Genomic DNA, 12,953 nt, shown 5'->3' on the forward strand with positions numbered 1-12,953 from the left:
ATACAAGCAAAGCATAATAATAATTGCAAGCCATGTATAGCCACTGACAAAAAAAATATTGCCATGTTAAGCTATAATCCTGATTCAAAAATCCATTGTCTCAATTCTGGCTTGAATCTAATAAAAGTACAAGATTATTTTAAGAAAACACCAAGCTTTCAAATATGCAATGTGCTTCTTGGCTTTAGTCACCGAGTACAGTTCCCATGAGAATGTTCTGGTTATAATAATCTAACTGTGAGGCCAGTTTCACCCGCCTGACATTCACGGTCCAAATACAGACCATAATCTCCGGAACGTCCATAGGTCTCCTGACCTGAACTCAACTGCCTAATATGCATATATTAAACTGTTAAAGGGACTCTGCCAGGACAGAAGGACTATTCAAACCAAGCACAGGCGCTCGGTGCATCATGGCATACCCAAATATGTAAATGCAATTTCCCACCAGCTTGTTTTCCATCTTCCTCCACTCGTCTCAAGCTCTATGAAATCCGAGATGTCAATCATACAGGAGGGTGGAGAGTCAAGGAAAACAAGCAGTTACATATTTGGTGCCAATGTGGAAGCTGGGTCAAGAACACAACCTATGCAGATTTGTGGATGCTGGGTAAAAACGCCAATCTATGTGGATATTGAGTGACAACCCCAATATATATCAATGCTGGGTGCAACTGTAGCCTATGAGTACTTGAGTGACAACCCAAACATATATCAACGCTGGGTGCAACTGTAACCTCTGAGAACATTGGGTGACAGCTCCAACATATATCAGACAATTCTCTATACTCCTCCTTCTAGACCTGTCCTCTGCCTTCGACACAGTTGACCACTGCCTCCTACTACAGATCCTCTCTTCCTTTGGTGTCAAATACCTTTCCCTCTCCTGGATCTCCTCATACGTTACCGCACATTTAGCATTTTCTACTCCCATACTACCTCCTCATCTCGCCCTCTCTCTGTTGGTGTCCCTCAAGACTCTGTCCTAGGACCCTTAATCTCTCAATCTATACACTTGGACTGGGACAATTCAAAGTCCTATGGCTTCCAGTACCATCTATATGCTGATGACACTTAGATCTACCTCTCTGGCCCAGATGTCACCTCTCTGTTCTCCAGAATCCCAGAGTGTCTATCAGCCATATCCTCCTTCTCCTCTCACTTCCTCAAGCTCAACGTGGAGAAATCTGAACTAATTATCTTTCCTGCATCTCGCATATCTTCCCTACCTGATCTATCTATCAAAATAAATGAAATCACACTTTCACCTATCCCTGAAATCCGCTGCCTCGGGGTAACCCTTGACTCTGCCCTATCCTTCAAACCGAACATCCAAGCTCTCGCCACCTCCTGTCGCCTCCAGCTCAAAAATATTTCCAGAATCTTTCCTTTCCTCAACCCTCACTCTACCAAAATGCTTGTGCATGCCCTAATCATCTCCCGCCTCGACTACTGCAACATCCTCCTCTGTGGCCTGCCTTCTAACACTCTCGCACCCCTCCAGTCCGTCCTTAACTCTGCTGCCCAACTAATTAAACTCTCTCCTCACTACACTCCTGCTTCCCCTCTTTGCAAATCCCTTCACTGGCTCCCAATCTCCCAGCGTATCCAGTTTAAACTACTAACACTGACCTACAAAGCCATCCATAACCTTTCTCCTCCATATATTTCCAAACAAATCTCTCAATGTCTTCCCTCATGTAATCTCCGGTCCTCCCAAGACCTCCTTCTCTCCTCCACGCTTATTCTCTCCTCACCCAGTCGCCTCCACGCTTATTCTCTCCTCACCCAGTCGCCTCCAAGATTTCTCCCGAATATCCCCCATCCTCTGGAATTGTGTGCCCCGACACGATCGGTTATCCACCACATTTGGATGCTTGAAAAGAAACCTGAAAACCCACCTCTTCAAGAAAGCTTACAACCTGCAATGACCACACAGCCACCTCAACACCATCAGAGCTATGGCAACCCCCGACCTACTGTCTCCTTCCCCATAATCCTGTAGAATATAAGCCCGCAAGGGCAGGGTCCTCTTCTCTCTGTATCAGTCTGTCATTGTTAGTTTGTTTACTGCAAGTGATATTTGTATTTTGATGCAACCCCTTCTCATGTACAGCACCATGGAATTAATGGTGCTATATAAATAAATAATAATAATATATCAATGCTGAGTGACAACTGTAACCTGTGTGGACTTTGGGTGAGAACCCCAATATGTATGAAAGCTGGGTGACAACTGTAACCTATGTAGATGTTGGGTGACAACTGTTACCTATGTGGACGTTATGTGACAACTAGTGATGAGCGAGTATACTCGTTGCTCGGGTTTTCCAGAGAGTTTTCTCATTGCTTGGAGATTTAGTTTTCCTTGCCACAGCTGGATGATTTGCGGCTACTAGACAGCTTGATTACATGTGGGGATTCCCTAGCAAACAAGCAACCCCCCATGTACTCAGGCTGGCTAGCAGCCGTAAATCATCCAGATGTGGCAAGGAAAACTAAATCTCCGAGCAGTCATAAATACTCGGCGACCACCCGAGCATGCTCGGGAAAACTCGAGCAACGAGTATACTCGCTCATCACTAGTGACAACCCCAACATATATCAACGCTGTGTGACAGATGTAACCTATGTGGACGTTGAGTGACAAGCCCAACGTATATCAGCGCTGGGTGACAGATGTAACCTATGTGGATATTGGGTGACAACCCCAACATATATAAACGGTGGGTGACAACCACAACATATATCAACACTGGATGACAGTTGTAACCTATTATACAGCCGGAGAAAGAAGAGCAATCAGGTATTACTTAAAATGTAACAAAATGTATTAATATTATTAAACATCATTAAACAACACCAAGTTACACAGAAAAAATATAGCAGGAAGAGACACCATAAAGGAGACACAGAGCTCCACACTTTGTGCCTAGCCATCAAGTGCAAGGCAAGTTACATGTATAGCATAAGGTGCGAGTGCAATATCCAAACTGCATACAGGCAGCATCCCCATACATCCCAGGAAAAGTCACAGCAACAATATATAAATAAATAAATATCTCTGGGGGTGGAGTGCTTACCAAGAGCCAAAGTGTGGAAGTCCTGGACCGGGTGTGCGTGCCCCGACGCGCGTTTCGCGGGTGGAAAGCCCCGCTTAATCCATGACCCCAAGAGGATTAAACGAGTCACTTTCCTTCTCTTCCTTTCTTTGAGCATATCTACTATATATTTATATTTCTGGTTTCACCTTAAATTAGTTGTCTATGTATTTATAGTTATCCTTTCTTGTCTTTTATCCCCTGGGGTTTGGGTGTGTGGTTTTTTGCTTTTATTTATTTGTTTTTAAATTGTGGTGTATTTTTTTCATGATTTTTTATTTTATCTTTTATTGCTTTTTTGACCCGTTGTTTGTCTCAAACAAGCAGCATATCTAAACCTGGCCATGATCAACTATTATTGACCCGTCAGTGATTGAACGATTCTTGCCCTTGGAGAATATCAAGAACATGCAAGGATAGGGGACGGTATATTACGCAACGATGTGCACTGAACTGGACTATATTGGAATCCACCTATCGCCGCTGCACCACTATAATTAATCATGTGCACATCGCTCATATATTGTCTTACTTGTGTTTTTTTCCCCCTGTTCTTATATATTTTGTATTTATGTAAACGCTCTGGGGGCATCAATTTATCATTGGTGTCACAGTGGGGGTGCGCGCGCGCGCTGCGGTACCGGCTCCCGGCTGTGCAGCGGTGCATCTTTATCCTTGTCCGTGCGAGGGGGGATTGCTCCTCCTCCCCTCTCGCACGTGACGACGATGACGCCCTGCTTCACTGGCCGGGTGCCCGGGATCCGCAGTGTGCGTGCGCCGCTAACCTCACTTGTGATTGGCCGGCTGGACGTCACATGCCGGTTCAAAGGGCAATATAAGGTCCTGTTTGGGCAAACGCTGTATCCCCTTGATAAAGCGGGGCTTTCCACCCGCGAAACGCGCGTCGGGGCACGCACACCCGGTCCAGGACTTCCACACTTTGGCTCTTGGTAAGCACTCCACCCCCAGAGATATTTATTTATTTATATATTGTTGCTGTGACTTTTCCTGGGATGTATGGGGATGCTGCATGTATGCAGTTTGGATATTGCACTCGCACCTTATGCTATACATGTAACTTGATGGATAGGCACAAAGTGTGGAGCCCTGTGTCTCCTTTATGGTGTCTCTTCCTGCTATATTTTTTCTGTGTAACTTGGTGTTGTTTAATGATGTTTAATTATATTAATAAATTTTGTTACATTTTAAGTAATACCTGATTGCTCTTCTTTCTCCGGATGTATAATATTCTATTCTGAGCGAGGTTTTTTTCTGCGATATATTGGCTAATTGATATAGCCTTATAGGGGTGGCATTCTTATAATGTCATTGAGGTTGTGGTATTTACCAGTTGTAACCTATGTGGACATTGGATGACAACCCCAACATATATCAACGCTGGGTGACAGATGTAGCCTATGTGGACGTTGGGTGACAAGCCCAACATATATCAACACTGGCTGACAACTGTAAGCTATATGGATGCTGGCTGACAACCCCCACTTATATAGTCACTGGGTGACAAGCCCAACATATATCAACGCTGGGTGACAACTGTAAGCTATATGGATGCTGGCTGACAACCCCCACTTATATAGTCACTGGGTGACAAGCCCAACATATATCAACGCTGGGTGACAACTGTAAGCTATATGGATACTGGCTGACAACCACCACTTATATAGTCACTGGGTGACAAGCCCAACATATATCAACGCTGGGTGACAACTGTAAGCTATATGGATGCTGGCTGACAACCACCACTTATATAGTCACTGGGTGACAAGCCCAACATATATCAACGCTGGGTGACAACTGTAAGCTATATGGATGCTGGCTGACAACCACCACTTATATAGTCACTGGGTGACAAGCCCAAAATATATGGACGCTGGGTGACAACTGTAAGCTATATGGATGCTGGCTGACAACCCCCACTTATATAGTCACTGGGTGACAAGCCCAACATATATCAACGCTGGGTGACAACTGTAAGCTATATGGATGCTGGCTGACAACCCCCACTTATATAGTCACTGGGTGACAAGCCCAACATATATCAACGCTGGGTGACAACTGTAAGCTATATGGATGCTGGCTGACAACCACCACTTATATAGTCACTGGGTGACAAGCCCAAAATATATGGACGCTGGGTGACAACTGTAAGCTATATGGATGCTGGCTGACAACCCCCACTTATATAGTCACTGGGTGACAAGCCCAACATATATCAACGCTGGGTGACAACTGTAAGCTATATGGATGCTGGCTGACAACCCCCACTTATATAGTCACTGGGTGACAAGCCCAACATATATCAACGCTGGGTGACAACTGTAAGCTATATGGATGCTGGCTGACAACCACCACTTATATAGTTACTGGGTGACAAGCCCAACATATATCAACGCTGGGTGACAACTGTAAGCTATATGGATGCTGGCTGACAACCACCACTTATATAGTCACTGGGTGACAAGCCCAACATATATCAACGCTGGGTGACAACTGTAAGCTATATGGATGCTGGCTGACAACCACCACTTATATAGTCACTGGGTGACAAGCCCAAAATATATGGACGCTGGGTGACAACTGTAAGCTATATGGATGCTGGCTGACAACCCCCACTTATATAGTCACTGGGTGACAAGCCCAACATATATCAACGCTGGGTGACAACTGTAAGCTATATGGATGCTGGCTGACAACCACCACTTATATAGTCACTGGGTGACAAGCCCAAAATATATGGACGCTGGGTGCCAAATTCAATCTGCATGGGCACTGGTGACAACCTCCATCTATGTGGACACTGGGTGACAACCGCAACCCATATGAAAAATTCTTGTCTGATTAAGTCAGAAATGCATAACATTTTCTGGCCCCCGGGACTGCATTAGAGGTCTTAAGAGTATTATCATCTGAAGAATATATGCCATATCGTAGTATAGACCACATACTGTATGTATGACCAGTTGCAGCTCCACATCTGGAACTCGCTCCAATAGCAAAATGTTGGGTCACCTGCTCCTCAGTACAGAGAAGAGGCGATGAGGAGGTCACATATGCACATCTAGTAGCTATTTCCATTGTAGTTTATAAAAGTTAAGATAATAATTAAGGGTTTGACATCTTCCATAAACTGCAATGGAGAGAATTGTATCCATATCCTATTGATATGCCTTAAATGTCTAATATGGGAATTCATAGTTTAGGAATTATGGACAATGGATTTTTTGTAACAGGAAATCAGCAGTGAAATATACATAGGTAAAAACTGCATATATTCTTTTATGCAAGATAATCGGGCCGATTATGATAATGACACTCGGATCAAACTCTGCTAGAGCTTTATCCGAGTGTCATCTGAGTGTAAACCGATTCTCATGCATGAAAGAATCACAGCACAAGTGTGGAGAAGATGGAGAACTTAATTTCTCCATCTTCTCCATTGTCATCAGATTGCACTCAGTTAACATCCGAGTTCAGTCTGATGTTTTACATGCACCCATAGACTTGTATGGGGGCGCGTGATCTGATTATTGGATGCACGTGCAGCGTGCAAAAAAATGCTGATCGACACTGACCCATAGCATAATATTGGGCCGAGTGCTACATCGAATAGCACTTGGCTGTGTGATACGCCAGTGTGAGCCTACCTTTATGCTGACGAGACGATGCAAGACACAGGGAATTAAGGATCATCATCAGCAATAAGCATTACACAGAAGAGCATTATCTTGATTGCGCCTTTAAGTTGCTTAAAACAGAGCTAATACAGCCCTACAATGCCCTTCTCGTCTACCATCAGCTTTTCGGCTGAGCGGCATCACCATTCCATGAGCCCCAACATTATGAGTTTGCACAACACATTTAAACACCACACTACATGTAATACCAAGAGATTAAAAAAGAGTCCAATAGGTTCAATAACTATCATAAACAGAGCAAAGCAAATATATGAAAATGTTCTTCGTTTTCATATTACCGGAACGTGTCATTTCTATCATGGAGCCATATTTCTCAATATTCTGTAAGACAATGGGGGCTGAAACACAGAGTTGAAGTCAAGGTGCTGCCCATATACTACCTGTTTTGCATACGGACAGCACACGGACTGGTTATGTGCTCCTCCTAAAAGAGCCCTAAGATGGGGTCTTTTCAGACAGATCTTTTGGAATTACTTGAAGAATTGTGTGTGCAGAAAACCCGAACACATGGCGCCAAAACTATCAATGCACAGTAGTGGATGTTGGCTTACACAGAGTGCCGTTAAATATGCAGAACAATAATACAGATTTATAATTTGTTTACATATTTAATTTTATATTCTATGTGTACTCATTCACACCTTCCGTCCTTTGCCAGACCCCAAATATTAGAACCAAGACATTAAAAATTTCAAATAATCAGTACCAATGGCCCATAACCCTACACCACCAAAAATTTGCCCAAACAGTAGACCCCAAGTTAACCTCCACCTTCAGAAGACATGCTACTTCTAGCCCGTTCCAGCACATCAATACCGCAATTTCCTTTCACCAAACTTATAATACATCCAAAAAAGGTTTCTCACTTTTGTAAATGTGGTATTAAATAAACAGTTAATAAAATGAAATATAATCCAAATGTCATGAAAAAAAAGTTTAAATCTCGAAACTACTAAAAGCCAGGGAAAAAACAAAACTTGTGTATTACCTGCAGCTCAGCTCCTGGACAGTACTGCAGAGCTGATCTATACTTTTTGTTCCTCGCAGGGATTCTGCTCTCCGTCCTCTGGAATTCTAATCCCTGTGTTTGGACTGAAATAGTAGGAGGGAGGAGTCCTGTGGTTAATTGGCAGTGACGTCACAGTGTATAAATTGTGAGAATATCATTAGCAGAAGGTGAATGAAGGTCCTGCTGTACTGGAGACCATTGATAACTCATCTGCTTTTCACTGTGCAAATCTGAATGTGAGTTCAAATACTATTTTTACTTTTCTGCTATGTATCTGTTATTCCATCGCCTACTGCTATATGTCACCAGGATACTTGTTCTGTTAAAGGGAACCTTCCACATTAAACATGCAGCCTGATCTGACTGCAGAATGGTATAGAAGAAACCACACCAAAAAGATTAACACTTAAGTTTGTGGGAAAATATTTTCTAAAACTTGTTTTTTATCCAACCCCTGATCACAGTTTCCTCATGGATCTTCGTTGCTTGACAGACAGTGGATGTGTCTCACACCTGGTGAAATGAGGGATGGGCCTCGGCTCTTGGCTGGTGTCGTCTGGGCTACGAGTCTTGACTGGTGCAGTTTTGGTCTTCGGGCCTGGACCCGTGTCGTCTGGGTTACGGAGCTTGTATGGCGCCGCCTGAGTTCTGCTTCAGGCCGTGCCGCAATCCGCTGGTTCATGCTTCCTGCCACGGCCTGACACCCAGGCCTCAAAGTCTTCCTGGACACACGTCCTTACCAGCTCTTCTCTTGGTACCAAATCCGCTCTCGTTTTGGCACGCTAGCCTTTTCTACCAGGGAACTGCGTCATCAATGTCACCTGACCCGGTGTTCCATCTAAACTCGTCCCTCTGTGAGATTTGTGCCGGCTTATCAGGGTGGTATAAAATGTGTATACCTGTGTCCGCATCAGTATAATACTGTACCTGTTATAAATAGGTTTGATTAGTAAGTACCGTATTTTCCGGCATATAAGACGACTTTTTAACCCCTAAAAATTGTCCCAAAAGTCGGAGGTCGTCTTATACGCCGGGTACGGGTGCACGGAGCGATCCCGGATGGTTCCCAGGGTCTGAAGGAGAGGAGACTCTCCTTCAGGCCCTGGGATCCATATTCATGTAAAAATTAAAGAATAAAAATAAAAAATATGGATATACTCACCCCTCCGACGGACCCTGGCTCTCAGCGGTGCAAGAGGTTCCTAAGAATGCAGTGAGTGAAGGACCTTCGATGACGTCGCGGTCACGTGAGCGGTCGCGTGACCGCGACGTCATGGAAGGTCCTTCACTCACTGCATTCTTAGGAACGGAGGCAGACGCTTGCAGCGCTGAGAGCCAGGGTCCGTCGGAGGGGTGAGTATATCCATATTTTTTATTTTTATTCTTTATTTTTTACATGAATATGGATCCCAGGGCCTGAAGGAGAGTCTCCTCTCCTCCAGACTCTGGGAACCATACGCCATATAAGATGACTGGGCGTATAAGATGACCCCCGTCTTATACGGCGGGTATATCCCAAATTCCATATTTTATATGGAAAAGTTGGAGGTCGTCTTATACACCCAGTCGTCTTATACACCAGAAAATACGGTAATGTTATTCGATCATAAGATGTCGCTGTTGCCTAAGCATTATTGAAAGACTGCAATAAATACATGCATAATGTCAGAGGTGAAGCTACAATTTGAGGTGATGTGAAACACAGGAAGAGGATGTGCAGCCATCTTAAAAACAGACTACAGTTATTGTGAACAGGGAGAGGATATATCTGAGGGAAATCCAACGACATCCCACCCAGACCAGAGCAGCGGCAGAGTGGAGAAAGTATAGTAAGTACGGTATACATTGTTTGGGTGCCACACTGTACAGCACAAGGGTCTCAGCCTCCTGGTTGAATGTCTGTATAATGTTTTAAATGTTTTCTATTTTCTGGCTGAGTAACCCACATAACTTAGTAAAATATTTTCAGTGAGGAGTCCTCATGCACAAATGCCGCCCAGCTCTGGGAGTTCTCATCCTTTATGTCTCATCCTCTTATATATAGACAGTGAATGTCTCCTCAACACTTCATCATAAGTGTTGACATGGTTAGCACAACACAAGCTGAAGGGATTGGGTAAAAGGAGCACTCAAACACTTGCGCCCATCTCTCCCCAGATAATTATGCTGCAAGTGACTAGCACACTCCAAAGTGTTGTGATGCAAACGGGGGGTTTATTTACATACAGTAATCAAACGTTTCGGTCAATACAGGACCTTCATCAGTGTACATATAATGACTGTATATCTGGTAGAGCCCCCAAAAAAGAAAACATTGCATCCAAAAGACTGGCCTAAAACGATATGGGCCACAAGTGCAGTGGATCCTGCCCACTAAAGCGGAATACACGCGGTGTCCACCGCAAGTGTAAGACACCGCGTGTATTCCGCTTTAGTGGGCAGGTACACTGATGAAGGTCCTGTATTGACCGAAACGTTTGATTACTGTATGTAAATAAACCCCCCGTTTGCATCACAACACTTTGGAGTGTGCTAGTCACTTGCAGCATAATTATCAGGGTTTGGGAACCTATGACTGTGCACCTCCTCCTCTTAGGCTGTGCTGAGCATCTTCTATACTACATCTCTCCCCAGAGGCACATATCATTGAGCACTTGACCACTGTATACACAATACACCTTTACCACAGCCTCTTGCCATTTTTTGCTTTCTGTACATGTCCCTACCTACTTAATGTTTCTTGTTATGAAATAGGTTGGAAAAGTGGGGTTGAAAAGATTATTAAACGTTAATTATAGTGTTGTACAGAATGTATAGTAAAAGAAAAAGGAGCACTCACAATGGACGGGGCAGTGTTAAAGATAAAAAAAAAATCACAGCAAAGAAAAAGCATTACCACCACTGGAACCAGCTGTCGGGGCAATAGTCCTCCCAGACGCAGGTCACAATTGTCCTCCTCTGCCTTCTGAAGCCTAATAGTGGTGAATAAGTTGAGGGCATTATCTCTGATACTGACAATGTCTATGGGCAGTTACTGGTGTATGGGGCCCTGGGTGAGACATGAGGCAGCACAGCTGAGCCACTGTATAAACGGTCTGGCAGACTATGTGGCATGCTGGGGCCCGGGCTAATAACTTTCCTTTATTAAGCCCGCGGCTCCAGTCACCCACAGACGCACCCGCAGGGTCCTGATCGTTGCAGTAATGTTGTTCTTCCACCAGGGGGAGTGATGTTACGTCTGAAGGCAATAAAGGTATCACAAACCATTCAACACACTTCACACTCCAGTCCACCAGGGGGAGCTATGCTCCTATTTAGTAGGGCACTCTTCACAATTAGGTAAAACTGGTAGTCTGGATAGGAAGTTAGGCAGAAGCGAGCTGGGTTTCACCCAGTGAGCTGCTATCTGAGCTCCACTCAGGTAGTGGGTCCCTGACAGGGGTTGGATCCTGTCAGAGGCCTAGAGAGAAGGCCACGGAGTTGCGACTGCCTACCGATGCGGCAGCATCCTAAGAATGAGACATTGAAGGAGAATTGTATTGGAGAGGGTGAGAAACGAAGTCATAGCAAAAGGAGAGGAAACCAGAAGGAGTTCTGCCCTGCAACAGGCTGCCTCTTTCGGAGGCGCAGAATCCGGTGGCCGTTACACCGAGGGAGCAATTGTCTCCATGCCTTGCTCCAGAGAAGGCTGGACAGTTAATTGCACATTGCTGATCCGCACCTATACCCAGGAGGCACGGTGGCAACTATGGGAGGCCGGGGTGTGCTAGAGTCCCTATAAAAATCCTCAAGCAACCAGTCATACGGGTTTGTCCTATCCATCTGGGGGACAGAGAGAGAGACATAACATCTACAATAGTAGTGAGGACCTTACCGAGAAGCTCAGTAGGAAGGGACTACAACACTCAGGCGCTAGAGGAAGGCTACTGATTTCCACCTGGATAGGGGAACTCTATATTTGCCTTCAGACCGGCCGGACTCTGCCTGCCCTGTGATCTGGTGCTCTGGACTGTGGATGCTGAAGCCTTCAGTAAAAAGGTAGAGATTGCAACCTTGTGTCCTTGTTCTTCACTGCGCCTCACACCATCCACTATCTACACCTCTGGGAAGCCATGGGGACATACTTCACCTGTGGGAAGGTATACCATCTAGCTGCCATAACATTGTCCCATTGGACCCCGAAGCAGCGTCACTCACCCTGACCGAATAACACAGGTGGCGTCATGAACATTATCCCTTTAAAGACCTTTCCCCCTTTTACACGGACGTCCCTAGGGCCACGGACCGGGTCAGCCACCGTGAAATCCCCCGAGAACCGAAGGGCCAGGCTCCGAGTTCCCCTAGCCCTTGGGGGCGCTCCATCTTTTTGGCATCACAAACAGGATCTACTTAAGCCTGAAAATCAGGTCATGTGCGCCTAAGAACTGTGCCAGAATTGTATTTGAACTGTGATTTGCTAAAAGACTGTGTATTGCCATTGACCGCCCAAAATTCCTGCCAAAACTGCCGCCATTACAGCGCCACAAGGAGCGTAGGAGAAGAAGAAGGGCGAGTCGTCGTGGGCATGAACTAACTGAGAGCACGAAAAGTAATGGCCGCCCAATCCAAATATCTCTGTACCTTGAGGACGTGTCCGTCAGCAGCCGAGATCCGCCTCTTAATCCTCAATGGCAGGCGGAGACAAAGAACAAGAAACCGCCCCCGGAGAAGAGAGCGGGAAAAGGATGAGGAAGGAGCCAGCCACGTGGAGGACGCCATGGCTAGCCACCCGGAACCAGTGCGTGGGGTTGGAGCAGACGACTCTCCCAGCCACCTGGAGAGGCGCCGCAACCAGGCCTCCACCGTTGACGCTGACTTCCTGCGGACCGGAGTGGAAGAGCTCATCGACCAGCTCCTGCAGCTGCGGGCGAACACCAAGGCCCCATACCGCACAACGCCTGCTGAGGACCCACCGGCACCGACACCACTTCCTAAGCCGCTGCCAGCACCGCCGCAGACGACGCCGCCAGCAGAGCCAGCCGACATCGAGGACACCATCGCGGCAGGTAAGAACGCTGACACGGCCCCGGTGACAGAAGACTCGCTGATAGGCCTCGGAGCAGCTCCACCTTCTCGCGGTACCCACCA

At 45.7% G+C, this 12,953-nt stretch overlaps 1 protein-coding gene across 1 annotated transcript in view; it reads right to left on the bottom strand.

The window, feature by feature from the left end:
* LOC138671180 (sarcolipin) overlaps positions 1 to 7,938 on the bottom strand; it is a 28,814-nt gene extending 20,876 nt beyond the window's left edge. Inside the window, exon 1 of the mRNA XM_069759133.1 lies at positions 7,806 to 7,938. The gene's annotated coding sequence lies outside the window, so the exon portion shown is untranslated. The remainder of the gene's footprint in view (positions 1 to 7,805) is intronic.
* Positions 7,939 to 12,953: the final 5,015 nt, after the last annotated feature.

This window comes from Ranitomeya imitator, chromosome 3 (assembly GCF_032444005.1).
Source record: "Ranitomeya imitator isolate aRanImi1 chromosome 3, aRanImi1.pri, whole genome shotgun sequence".
Classification (NCBI taxonomy): domain Eukaryota; kingdom Metazoa; phylum Chordata; class Amphibia; order Anura; family Dendrobatidae; genus Ranitomeya; species Ranitomeya imitator.